The 14470-nt window shown below is 38.5% G+C and overlaps 1 protein-coding gene across 2 annotated transcripts in view; it reads left to right on the top strand.

The window, feature by feature from the left end:
• Positions 1-14470, top strand: part of DCC (DCC netrin 1 receptor) — a 1215565-nt gene that overhangs the window by 1058862 nt on the left and 142233 nt on the right. The gene's annotated exons all lie outside the window — the stretch shown is intronic.

Below are 14470 nucleotides of genomic sequence, written 5' to 3' on the forward strand. Positions count from 1 at the left end.
TGAATGGATGCCTAGTTAGTCCATTGTCAAATTTAATGGCTTCTGAAGGGGTAAGTTTAGGAATAGTTATAGCTGTCTCGGTAAAGGATGGGACCAAGAATATGTGAGTGTTGTAAAGGTGAGCATTTGTCAAAATGTCCTTTAATCAGGTGTTAACCTTACTATTTAGAATCAAAAGCAAAAATGCAGTACGTTGGAAATGAGCCTTCTTCCTAGAATTATTCATTTGAGAATCAGTCAACCACAGACTCCTCTGACATCAAAAAGGCTAAGAGAACAGTGGGTGATTGCTCAGGAAATTTATGAGACCAACATGACTCTCTTTCACATTCCACAAAAGAAATACAACAAATCCTTTGCTGACAAAGCTGTCGTCATTACAGATTTTATATTCCAGTTTACAGAGGAAGAGCTTCTCTCAAGCAGATGGCTTGTTTTATCACAGAAACTTTCTTGCAGAAGAATCACTCAGGAGTAAAACTTCAAATAGAACTGCTAGAATCCTGATCCTACCAGCAATAAGCTATATGACCTTGGCAAAGAGATGTAATCTCTTTGAGTATCAGGGTTTTTTAGTCTCTGAATTTATGCTCTTAGGCAGTCACCTTTAGTTCAATGAATAAATTAAGTTCTCACTATCTCCTGGCACTATAGCATATATTGGATAGAAATGATAAAGAAATCTGATTCCTGCCTTCAAAATAAATACTCATCTTTCATGAATGATGTAGTCATTAAAGAAGAGAGCATGTATAAATAATTATCACTCTTCTGAAACATCCTGGTAATTATCTCATTCTTTTTTGGAAAAATCTTCCTGTGGATTGTCTATTCATATTCCCTCCAAAGGTAGTAACCTCTCTACCTGATTTTATTTTATTTTGACTTTTGGGGTCATATCTGGCGATGTTCAGGGATTACTCCTGGTTCTGAACTCAGGAATTACTCCTGGTGGTGCTTGGTGGAACCATATAGGGTGTCAGGGATTGAATCTAAGTCGGCCATCACGAATCACGACCATCCTGTTATTTGCCGATTGCCTCGAGCAGGCCCCAGTAACATCTCCTTCATCCTAGCCCTGAGGTTTTTAAGAAAGTGCTATATTCAAGGCTCTTTAGGAGAATGAGACCCATCATTGTTACTGGTATTTGGCATATTGGGTACGCCACGGGGAGTTTGCCAGACTCTGCTGTGTGGGCAGGCTACATTCGGTAGCCTGCCAGTTTGTCCAAAGTAGGAATGAGATAATAAGATGTCATAATAAGATGTCGCGCGGCTGCGAATGCAGCCGCGTGGTTCCGGGAGCTGGTTTTTATAGTCAGACATGTGCAAGGCAAATGCCCAAACTGCTGTACTATCACTCCAGTTCCTGATTCTATTTATTTATTTATTTATTTATTTATTTATTTATTTTCTTTTTGGGCCACATGTGACTGTGCTCAGGGCAGACTCTAGGCTCAACACTCCTGGCAAGGCTCAGGGAAACATATAGGATGCTGGAATTTGAACCATCGGCAGGTAGAAAGCAAGTTCTCTACCCACTACACTCTCTTCAACCCTCTACCTCATTTTGCTTAGATGCATGTTTACCCACCTTAAGTGAGTTTCATGTGTGGCAATCTTTATACTAGTGATTAAAGTTTGGCTAGTACATACACGCAAAGGTGATAGGGCCATCCTCAGGCTTAAACCCCTTACAGATTGTTTAGGTATTTGTGACTGTGAAACCCCTTATCCTCCTCCTGCTACTTATGAGATAACAAGAAATTAGACCCAGAGATGAAAGCGACAGAGAATAATAAAGTCATATTACCAACACTGGACTATTCATTTATATCACTTCTATTTTACTTTAGCAGCCAAAAGTAGATGTTTCCTTAACATAGAAACTTGATCTATACTCTAATAGATTATATTTCTAAAAAATGCATTTCTTAAGTACCTATTTTCTTGAGTTCTGGAAAGCATATAGCTTGTTAGCATTTTCAGTGAAAAAAAAAACTTTTTTGCTACTCTTTAAAACTACTACCTTAAAATATAAGTATATTCCTCATATTTCTTTATCTTTTATTTTTGCATTGATTTGTATCCTCTTGTATAGTGCAAGAAAAATGCTTATATTCACAAAAATTTTTAAATCTTTGTTTTGCATATAGATTAAGAAATGTCCTATTTTCAGTTGTAACAATAAATCAAAATCATTAAACATTTAGAGCAATTACTTTAGTACTGAACTTTTTGCTTCTGCAATGTTTTGAAACTTAGTTTTAAGTGTTTTCAAAGTGTGAGCTGCCCACAACTTAGGGAAGTACTGAATTAATTCTTTGAATCTCGATCTTTTGAATTTTCTGGAAAAAATTAATATAATGGCCTAAAATTTCCATACATAAAAAGATGTAAAATATTTGCCCTAATGGACATGTTCTCAAGTGTGTCATATGGACATTTTGTTGGGAAAGAACTTCTAGAAGTACAGTATATCCTTTGAATTCCTTCACTGATATAAACATGTTAATGATAGAGTTTATAAAAGAGCTAACACACTGATATAAAAATGTTATTGGTAGAGTTTATAAAAGAGGAAGCTAAGAGGGGCTTGCTCTGCCCCTCTCAGAGAGCCCGGCAAGCTACCAAGAGTATTTCTCCCACATGGCAAAGCCTGGCAAGCTACCCATGATGTATTCAATATGCCAAACACAGTAAGAAGTCTCACAATGGAGACATTACTGGACCCACTTGAGCAAATTGATGAACAACAGGGAGACTGTGCTACAGGAAAAGATTAAAGGCCAAATTTTAAGTAAAATTAACAATTCATGAGTCAATACTTTAGTCAAACATGATTATAAGTTGTAAGATTGTCTTTCTACTTGCAGCTTTCTTAAAGATTTTTTTTCTCCCTTCATGGTATGTTCAAAATAACTAAGTATGAAACCCACAGATGTCTCATACCTTGGAACTTATTCCAGATCAGGCCATCCATACTTCTTGTACCTAAATTTTAAAGGGAGTGGTACTAGAGAGCCAGGGGAGAAAAAGTGGGTAGGTAGGGCATGATTGTCTTTCTTGTTATAACCTGTGGACTTAGTGTATTGAATGCCACATCTCAGTACTATTGCATAGCACATTAATGGAGAGAATAAGTTATTATGGGTTTCATTATAGTGAAAACAGGGTGATGGTTCTTGTGAGATTTTAAACAAGATAGGCATCTAAGAGAAAGTAAGGACTGAAAGTAATGAAAGTGAACCAAATATGAATTAAATCTGTAATAAATAGTTATGAGGAGGCACTCAACATATGTTTTAATAATAAAGCAATTACCATTTATTGAATGTCAACCCAGTATCTTAAAACTTAAAGCAATATCAATTTTTTAAAAGGCAGTATATTTCACATTTACAGATAAAAAAAATTCAAGAAATTGCTTAAGGAAGTTCAAAACTGCTTACAAATATATAACTTTTAAGTAGTCACATTTATTTCTAACTCGTGTGTCTAATCCCAGTCTGTGTTTGATCTTGCTACTCTGTGAAATTTTTATGAAATTTTTCATGAGTTTCTTATCTCCTTGGGTAAAAATTGGAATCTGGTCTGATAGGAAGAAGATTATTTTGTGTGTTTTGGGGCTCAGCATTTCCCACTAAAATCAACATCCATGAATCCAGTTGAGACCATCCCTCAGAAGGTACCAGGGTCACAGCCCCTTTTGAGTTTTTGTGTCTAACTTGTCTTCTCAGTCTGCCTACTTTCAACCCAGGGCTCACTAAACAAGAAATCACAAGATGCTCAGTCTCACCACATATTTAAGTGGGGTGGAGGGGAGGGAAAGATTCCCCTAACCTCTAGGTTCTTCTCCAGCTGCTCAGCAGTCAGCGGAGATATTAGCAGATGATCTCAGATAGATTAGTGCACGGGAGAAATTTTGAACCACTTACATTTGGGCAATCTCATATCTGTGGACTCCTTTAGAAGCTGAGATGCATTCTGGGGAATTTACTCTGAGCTCAGGATTGAGGTAAGGATCTGGAGCTGCAAGGAAGAAAGTAAATGGGCTTGTTTAACAAGGCGATAGTAGCTCCTCTAATGGAGAACCAGTGGCCTGTAACCTGCTATTGACCCTTCCATGCAGGTGGAGGTAGCGTAGAGTCCATGTGGAGTGTGTGTGTGTGTGTGTGTGTGTGTGTGTGTGTGTGTGTGTGTGTGTGTTACCAAAAATGACTGAATTCATTCTTCTAGTTCATTAAGGGAGTGAAAATTTTTTCTTGTGTGCCTGCAGGGTCATTCAGTTTAAAATAATCCATATGCCAAAGATGGTGTTGAGAAAGTCATCCTGAATATCTTTGGAAGGTTTGTGTCTCCATAGCTGAAAAGGTTACTCTTGGTTATTTTCTTACGTTTATAGTTTTTCAGGAAGAATTTTCCAAGTATACACTATATTATAGTATAGGTCAGTTTAAAACAATAATGTACATAATTAGTTATTAAGTCCAAATTTATATGAGTCTTATAATTCAATTGATTCTGCTGGGATCAAAATTTCTACTTTGCCCACACATTTCTAAATTTGCTTTATAATAGTGAAAGAAGTTTTGTTTATTTTGTTTTGTTTGCCTTTTGTATGCATCTACTGAATAATATCTTTAGTGCTATCATTTGGACAATTCTTGGCCTTGTAAGAATTGTCAGTTGAGCCAGTTTGATTTTTCTCTAACTGTTCTGCTCATGCCAAGACAATCTGAGATAATAAAATGCTAGTAGAATTTTCTTAAGGATTTATAGCAGAAGTTTTTTTAATTATCAAATGGCCTATTTAGTATATTTCTTTATGAAATTTATCATTGGTATCATTTCCTGTCTTTATTCTTACATAATTATTTTTACTTTATTTCTGCATGTTTTGTTAAACTTGAAGTGACAATTTTAACATGAGTTAAACATGAGTTCAATTTTAAAGTCACCTTAGAAATATTAATTTCATGTCTATTTATATTATTAATATAGTTCTTTTCTAGCTAATCATATTTTCTTGAGTTGGATTTATATGTGTGTATATATATACATATGCATACAAAATGAGCAATAAATTCATATTTTAAAGAAAAAAATAGAAAGCATGGATATTAAGAAGCTTATTAGTTGAAAAATCCTGTCATAAAGGTAAAAATTTGTTCAGGTGCATGTAGAAAAGTTAAACAAAAGGTAAAATAGATGCTTCATTTTTGCTATTTTCATGTGTGATATATATGTTTACAGCCTATTAAGTTAAAGGTTGTCCCAAGATATAAAAATCATGGCATATATATGTAGCAAGTTATTTCACATTTGAAGAGGAAAAAAATAGCAGCATTAGCTCTCACATTGAATCTGCTCCATCTGCCCTTGGCTTTGTCCATAAAGCCTTGGTAACTATGGCAACACCATGGGAGAGAAGGTAAACAGAGCAGCTCTATAGTGGCGCTGTCCAACATAGAAGCCACTGTCCTAATGTGTCTTAAAGAACTTAAATTAATTAAAATTAACATTATGAAAACAATCAGAAACCTCAGTCACATTATTTGCATCTTAAGTGCCCTGCCCCCTGTAGTCAAATGGCCGCTAACTCCCATGTTGGGTAACTTAAATATGAATTATTTGAATCATCAGACAATCTATGGGACAATGTTGGTTTATACTATTTAGGGAATACAGGGTTTTTGTTGTTGTTGTTGTCATTATTTTGTTTGGGGGACCATACCCAGTGATTCTCAGAGTTTACTCTTGACTCTGCACTCAGTAATTACTCCTTGCAGTGCCAAGGGGGACCATATGGGATGCCAGGGATCAAACCTGGGTTGGCCACATGGAAGGTAAGCACCCTACCTACTGTACTATCACTTTGGCCCCAGATTATGTTTATCTTTCAAATAAAGGCACCATAACTTACAAAGTTATTCAGAGTTGAGCTTTAGACATACTTTGCACCAGCAACTCTCCCACCACCAGTGTCTTCCTCCCTCCATCAAGATTCCCAGGTTCTGTTGTATCTCATCCCACTGGCATCTCCCAGCCTACCACCTTGACAGGTACATTTTTCCTTTTGGTTGCTAAAGTTCTGAGCTCTTGTCAGTGTTGTTGAGTCTGTGATTTGGATCTTTCGCTCTAACACTCCTTTCCACCACCCATGCACTCTGACCCCTGGATCCCTGCTCTTCAGGTATTATTTAAAGGGATCTTTGTCTAACAAATGTGGGGGAAAAGGGAAAAAAGCAAGAGTACTTACAAAATATGGAAGCACATCCATGTAGACAGGCTCTATGAACTTGAGTGAGACTCTCATCTATTTAGCCCCAATTAAAAGTCAGCAGATGACAGTGGGCATTTCCCAGATACAGGCAGAAACTTGAGTACATTTAGAAACAAAGACACTGAGCAGGCAATTCTGATCCCTGTGCACTCATGCTCATTCACAGGCCTCATATGCGAGCTGAGAAAAAGGCAAAACCAAAGCATAAGATCATAGTCCCTTGGGGCTGGAGTGATAGTACAAGCGGGTAGGGCGTTTGCCTTGCACGTGACAGACCTGGGTTCGATTCCCAGCATCCCATATGGTCTCTTGAGCATGGTCAGGAGTAATTCCTGACTGCATGAGCCAGGAGTAACCTCTGTGCATTGCCCAGTGTGACCCCAACACCAAAAAAAATAAATAAAAAGAAAGATCATAGACCCTTCACATACGCAAGAGTTGCCATGAGGAGATAATTATCTTGTATTTATATGATGTTCATATATGGTACAAAAAGAAAAGAATGTCCTTCTGCTTAAAATGAAGCAAAGGACCCAGTATATTAGGTCTGTGTTTTCATGACCATTTTCCCACACACAGAGTAGGGCAGCTCTCAGGATGCTCTTGCCCAGACTCTCTTTCTCAGGCATGTGCTTGGTCACCCCTGGGTAGACTTACAAGTAGAACACACGTAGCTTTGAGTCCCAGCATGGCAACTTAATGAGCGTGGTGGTTGTTGCTAAGTCAGCATTTCTCAGCTCTGGAATGGGACCTCTCACTGCACTCACTCACCTTTTCAGGTTTCTGTAAAAAGAAGAGCAACGAAGCAAGGCCAGGTCAGGCAGCAAGTCCCTGAACAGGATTCTGGTCCTTAGCTTAGCATTTGCTCCCTGTCTTTCTCATGCCTCTAGTCACTCTTTCTTTTTATGTTTTTAATTTTCTGTTTTGTGCTCCCTGGTTTCTTCCCTCTCTCCTAGAAACCCAAAGGAATAAGTCAGAGAGTAAGAAAATTACCACTGTGGGCAGAAGAGGGGGTATAGGACAGGGATGGAACCACCAGGAAAAGTGACAGAGGGAGAAAGTGGTCGCTCAGGGTGAGGACTGGGTGCCAAGAGCAGGTGAAGTGATAAGCCTTTCAGTAACAGTATTGCAAACCACAGTGCTGACAAGGAAAGAAGAAAAAGAAAAAAAAGTGCCTGCCATAGAGCTAGGCTGGGGGTGGGAGTCGGGTGGGGGTAAGAAAATAGCTATGAAAACACAGACCTAATAAACTGGGTCCTTTGTTTCACTTTAATCAGGGACACCAGTGGAAGGGACATTGGTGGAGTGAAGTAAATACTGACAGGCGGATTGGTGCTCCAGAATGATACCCCTGAAACTGAATCATGAGGAACTTTGCAATTCGTGGTGATGACTTTTGAAAAAACAATGGGCTCAGGAAGTAAAGAGAGAGGAGAAAGGCCATAGGAAGAGAGAAAAGGATGGAACAAAATGAGAAAGGGGAAAATGGCACTTTCTTTTTTTTTGTTCCAAAAACAAAAGCACATTTCATTTTACTGCTGTCAGGAAGTCAGTGACCTCCTTGACTGACCTTTTAGATCAAATAACAATTAGTTTGACTGAATTAACTAGGCAGATGCTATTTATATTTCTGAATAATTGACTCGTTATGTGGTCACACACTCTTTCTACCTTGTCTTTAACTCAGTTCATTTTTGGGGGGTGTGCAACATCAAAAGTACTTGCAAAAGAACTCATTATGCTTGCTTACATTGTCTCTGTTTCTGGCAGAGAGCTTGACTGAGAAACCTCTACATAAAGTGCTCAATTTATAAAATGTTTGTAGTGCTTCCTGACCTAAGCGTTTACTCGGATACGGCTCCACTTCTCAGCTCTCTCTGCCTGAGCACACACCACCAACAGAATCCAATGAAGACTATTTGTTCTCTCTAATCGGTGGGTGAAAACTGCTCTGCAGAATATCCCAAGGAGAGCTTCAACCCTTCTAGCCATGGCTGGGCAGGGGTGGTGGCTCCCAAAGTCCCAGGATTACTCTGGCTGAAAGGTCCTGACTGGACTTCAGACTTTGTTTCTAAACCGAGAAGGGTCACCCCTTTCCTGTCTACTCTTTCACATGTGTGAGATCCTCTTTCTAGGGGCTGGAGCAATAGTAGAACAGTACGTAGGTATTTGCCTTGCATGTGGGCTGCCTTTGGTCCAATCTCTGGCATCCCCGGAGTCCCAATCTTCTGGATTTTCCTTCCTATCGTTGTCCCTCCAGATATAGGAACACATTCACGTGTATCATTTTTTTAAAAAAATTTTTATTAGTGAAACACCATGAGGTACAGTTGTAGATTTACAAACTTTTGTGCTTGGGTTTCAGTTATACAATGATCAAGTACCCATCCCTCCATCAGTGTCCATTTTCCACCACCACGGGTCCCAGTTTCCCTCCCATCCCCCATCCCTCCATCCCAACCTGCCTCTGAGTTATTTTTATTCCACTCAGTCTGGGCCCCTGGCCCCTGGTCCCTGTTCCTGGAGATATTACAATGGCCTCTGATGTTGACCCACTTCCAATAACTTTCCCATCATTCCTGGATCACATAGTTTTGAGGAATTAATTTCATAAAAAATAGATCAAAACTTATTGTAAATGCCATTCAAATCTTATTAATAAAACTCAAGTAGTACATTGATAAGAAGCTGATTGCTGATAAGTAAATAAGCACACAATTGATGAAAAATTCAATGTGGATGCCCCGAGTGAAAGGGAGATGTTTCGTGGTCTCTCTTTGAGAATCTACAAATATCAAAATGTTCAACTTGAGTTCAATAAATATGACTTCTGTTTTGAATGATTAGCATCTCACTTTTAGATCTTCACTGAGTAATTTAGTCTTCCTGTTTCTCTTTCATTCATTAATTCATCAAATGAAACTTCTTTCTGCTGAGAATGAGATTTTTCTTGAAAACTCTACCCTATTTTCTTCCTGGCAGTAGACTGTGTTTGATTAAAGAATTCCCGCCACCCCCCCCACCCCCCAATTCTTTCTCTATAGACTCAAATCCTTCTTCACACAGTGTAGCTAGATAGCCAGTACCTGGAAGACTAGTAAAGGTAAAGGTAAAGGTAAAGGCCCTCCCGTTGATCGTCGATTTGCTCGAGCGGGCCCAGTAACGTCTCCATTGGAGACTTTGTTGTTACTGTGTCTGGCATATCGAATACTCTCGGTAGCTTGCCGGGCTCTCCGAGAGGGGCGGAGGAATCGAACTCGGGTTGGCCATGTTGGCCGCGTGTAAGGCGAACGCCCTACCCGCCGTGCTATCACTCCAGAGCAAATTATGTTATCATCTGACCTTTGGATAGAATTTCTAGAAGTGATGGGGGGGGGGGGATCTATAGATGCTTCCGGGATTAGCTATTAATTCAATTCGCAAAGATGTACATTGAATGTTGAATGTATTAGATAATGCATCATCCCCAAATATGAATTGCCCATCCTTTCGAGGGATCAATGCAACCAGCAATGTTTGCTACCCACCCATTATACTTAATGAAACAGCTCAGATGCGGTGGGGTCAGAGGTGCTGGTAACCCATTGCATTTGACAGCAATCCTGTGGCCTGTCCTCTGGTGCATGTGGTAGCTCACTGCCCTGAGCAGGCATCTGCATTAGGGAAACAGCAACCACTCTAATTTCCTCTAATTGATTTGGCAGTGCTAAGGGGGCAGAGGATGCAGGGACACAGAGACTGGACCCCGACAAGCACTTGGCATGAACTGAGCCACTGAATGAAGTCCATAATCTGTAATGAATAAAGGACCGTGGGCTGTCAATCTGGCACATGCCACTGGCATTAAATTCACACAAATGATAATTAAAAATAATGACTTTCTTCTGGTTGGCTTTGTTACTTAGGAAGGCATCCTGGTCTATCCCTAAGGAGTTGTCTCTGGGTTTTTGATTCAACAACCCTTCCCTGGATTCCCCCAACCCCCAGGACCCTTCCAGAGTCACTTTTGACTTTCACACAAGTCTGAAAAAGATTCCTGGAAAATTAGGTTTTCTCGCTGACCAAGTCTCTGGTCAAAGGAAACCAAAAATTCTTCCTCTTATCCATTTCTTGATTTTATAATTCCTAAATTATGTACTCTTCCCTATATTCATAAAGGTTATACTAATTAGGAGTTAACACCTTATCTATTGGTAGGTGACATCTTTTGGGTGTCATTCAGACTTATTAAGTATTTTTTCAGCTGTCCTTATCTCTATCTGATTTTGGGGGGAGAGGGGTGATTTTTTTGTTGCCTGGGTAGTATTTGGAATTGCTCAATGACCAGGTGGTGGTCATGACAGAATCCAGTTCTCTCTGTGCAAAACTTGCACACTGGTCTTTCAATCATTTCTTTGGCCCTCAATAACATTTTTAAATAAGAGATGTTGGCCAAGCAATGATGAGAATAATCAATGATAGGAAATCTGTGGATCACTCAAATAAACATAATTAAAAATAAATTTTAACTGTAGAAGTCTATATTTAAGCTTAATTTAATTTCAAGGAATTCATAAAATAAAACACTACTCCATCTTATTTTTCAGGGGTAATTGACAAATTTAAATCTACATATTTGCAACATTTCAGCAAATCAAAAATAAATTTACTGTTACAATTGTCATTAAGTGTGTTCCTGAACAATGAGGTCTGACCATAATTAATGATTAATTCATTTAGAATTCATTATGGTAATATTAAATGTGTTTAACTCATTTGATGCTTGTATAGAGGGACCAATTCAAGACAATTCCTTTGTGATTTACAGGTTTTAAAGTTTAAGAGCTCTGAGCATGTGCAGGAAATAGCTCCACATTGCCCTCTAGTGTTACAATTTAAAATGACACTCTTGCACTGAGGTGGGGAAATCCCTACTCCTCCCTTGCTGACTTACAGCATCTTTCCACTCAATTCACTCTATGGCAAGATGTCCCCACCACAATTTAAAAGGATATCAAAGCACATATCCAAAAATAGCCAAATGGGTTCCAGTATTTATAACTCTCTGTGATGAAAGAGAGAAATAGGGAGAGAGAGAGAGAGAGAGAGAGAGAGAGAGAGAGAGAGAGAGAGAGAAAGAGAGACAGAGAATATACATCTCAATTGAGATGTGGACAAATCGCTAAGATGCAGAAATGTGTCCTGGATATTCTTTAACCAACCAGTTAGAACTTTTGCAAATCAATCATCTTCTGTTTTCTTTCCCATAGCTCTGTTATTCCATAGCTCATATAATTTAAATTTAAGATGGTCTTCCCTAGGAGGCAAACAACAGAGTCAGAATTTGTGAGGGATCCTAGTATAATTTTTTAACCAATTTGTAAAATAACCCTTTGTAAATGACAAAACTCAGGATTCTGTCAGCATACCCTTCGCTAGACCTCAACTGGAAGAAGTTACCATTACCCAGATAATAGCGATTTGCTGGGTATTAGCAAGAGAGTTGGTACTGGAATGAGAAACTTCTGCAAAGGGGCAGAGACGGGAACATTGAAAGCTGCTAAGGATGCAACATCCAGACAAGATCCAGGTCAAGATACTCAGCCTGAGAAAAGAGAAGTCAAGCCAATGACATGAAAACGAACCTGATAAAGGAAGTCAGTTTTCTTCTCCTTTTTTGTTTTTATGTTTTAAATGAGACACAGTGCACAGTCCAGAATCCTGGAGGAGTGATGAGTGAGGCATTTACAGAGTGTGATGTCAAAGGAGGTATAACAGGGCAGACAGAGAGACAAGTGAGGCAAGGATTCAATTTCCTGGCCCAACCAGTCAGCCCTGACCAGGAAACCCAGAGTCCTGCTTTACTCTAAATTCCAGTCTAAAATGGGACATTGAGGGGCTGGAGCAATAGCACAGCGGGTAGGGTGTTTGCCTTGCACGTGGTCGACCTGAGTTCCATTCCCGGCATCTCATATGGTCCCCCGAGCACATCGGTAATTTCTGAGTGCATGAGCCAGGAGTAACTCCTGTGCATCGCTGGGTGTGACCCAGAAAAAGCAAAATAAATAAATAATAAAGTGGAACGTTGGACAGAAAAGACACCCCTCCCCCCAGCATAGGTTTTCTTATCTTTCCCCTCCTCATCACAGAGAACGGTGTTTAATTTGTCACTATTCATCTTGGCTGGGTCCAGACTTTATCACCTATTTTCTATGATTAGGTATATATTGGTTAGTGTACACAGTGATCTGAACTTACACACTAGAGGTCGTGGGCCTGGATTCAGTTCGGACAGAGATATTTTGTTTTGTCAGTATACATTTATTTGTTTCTTTAAATTATTTGTCAACATTGGAAAATTTAGCGATGTCACATTAAAATCTGGATCTGGGGAAAAAAATCTGACAGCTCGGAGGCGGCCTTCCATAGGCAAATCGTTTCATAGAATTAAACAGTGGCTCGATCCTCAGTTAAAATTGCTGTCAGATCACTTTGCCCTGTTTTCTATGTACATCACAGCAGTCTCGCTCTCTGACAGTAGTTTTATATGGTTTTAATGTAATGTAAAAATGTAAATGTTTACATTGTATTTATTTGAAGACATCTTCTCTCATTATAAAGAGATATTTTTTACCAAAAGAAAAAAATACTTTTTCTTGATGATCCATTTATTTACATTTTCTGCACCTTTATGTTTTCCCTAAAATGTTTGCTACCTCCTATCATCCTTGTACCTCAAAATCCTACATAGGTTCTCAAGTCATGGCTCCGTGTTTATACCTGCCTAGGAGACTTTCATGACTCAATTTTCTACTAATTTTTTCGGCCTCTAAACTCATAAAACATTTATAAGTTGCATTGTATTGTTTGCTGCCTAATTTTTAATTTTTTATTGACAATAATTTTGATTATAACCTGAGTATAAAAAGCCCATCTATTACAAATAGATGGATTTCCAAAAGCATTTAGCACTTGTTTTGTGATTATGCTCTTATTAATAAGATTATTATAATAAGATTGGGCTGGAGCGATAGCATAGTGGGTAGGGCGTTTGCCTTGCAAGTGGCTAACTTGGCCAACCTGAGTTCAATTCCTCTGCCCCTCTCGGAGTGCCTGGAAAGCTACCGAGAGTATCTCGCCCACACGGCAAAGCCTGGCAAGCTCCCTGTGACGTATTCTATATGCCAAACACAGTAACAACAAAGTCTCACAATGGAGACATTACTGGGCCGGCTCAAGCAAATCGATGAACAACGGGAAGACAGTGACTGTGACAGTGGTAATAAGATTATTAATAATCTAGTGTGACAAGATACATTTAAATATACATAAATATTTTCCCTTGTAGGAAAAGCAATTTCCTCAATAGAAGTCCTTTGACTATATCAAATAGAGTTGAATTTTACTCTTCTTGTTATTTTGTGACTCTTGTGTCATTGTGGTTTGGGATGTCAGTTACATTTGACACTAATATATAGGTCACATAAAAGTTTCCTGAAGAAAAATCTTGGTAATAAAATTTCAAAGAACACTGCTGGAGATAAATTCTCTCATTTTAAAAGCTTTTTTTATTGTAAAATAAAACCTGGATATAGAAAATCATGTACAATGGATGTATCACTTAATGAGTTATTATGTGTTGGAGTTGAACATGTTTCTTTGCTCCCTTTCCTGCAAATTAGCTTGAGAGTCCAGAGACTTGATCAGACTAATAGGTTCAATCTCTTTGTTAACACTCTGGAGAGTAGCCTGTTTTTCTCTTGTTTATTTTTTTTCTAGTAGGTATTTGATGTCTAGATTCTTCCCTTATTTTAGAGGCCTTGAATGCTTCATCCCTTTGTTCTTTGGGATTGCAAAGACTTTGGCTTTTATCTTTTATTTTTAGTTGGATAATGTAAGAAAATTCTTTCCTATTCTGTTTATTGTGGTCGAGTTTATTCAAGAATCATATGATGTATATTTGATTATTTACCATCTTCAGGATGTTAACCTGATTCTCTATTCAACCTCAGTAGTGACCTACTCTTACTTTTCTCTAAAATAAATTTATGCATTCACATATATGTTTGGTTTCAATTCATTGCGACTCTTAATAGAAGCCCAGAATATCTTCGTCTTTGGTGTATGGAAACCAGTCTTCAGGTTGATTTTTTAATCCAATTGACATGATCTTATTAGTCTTTCATTGCTTCCTTGTTTCAAGTT

This window comes from Sorex fumeus, unplaced genomic scaffold (genome assembly GCF_029834395.1).
Source record: "Sorex fumeus unplaced genomic scaffold, SorFum_2.1 ptg000128l, whole genome shotgun sequence".
In the NCBI taxonomy this organism is placed as follows: Eukaryota; Metazoa; Chordata; class Mammalia; order Eulipotyphla; family Soricidae; genus Sorex; species Sorex fumeus.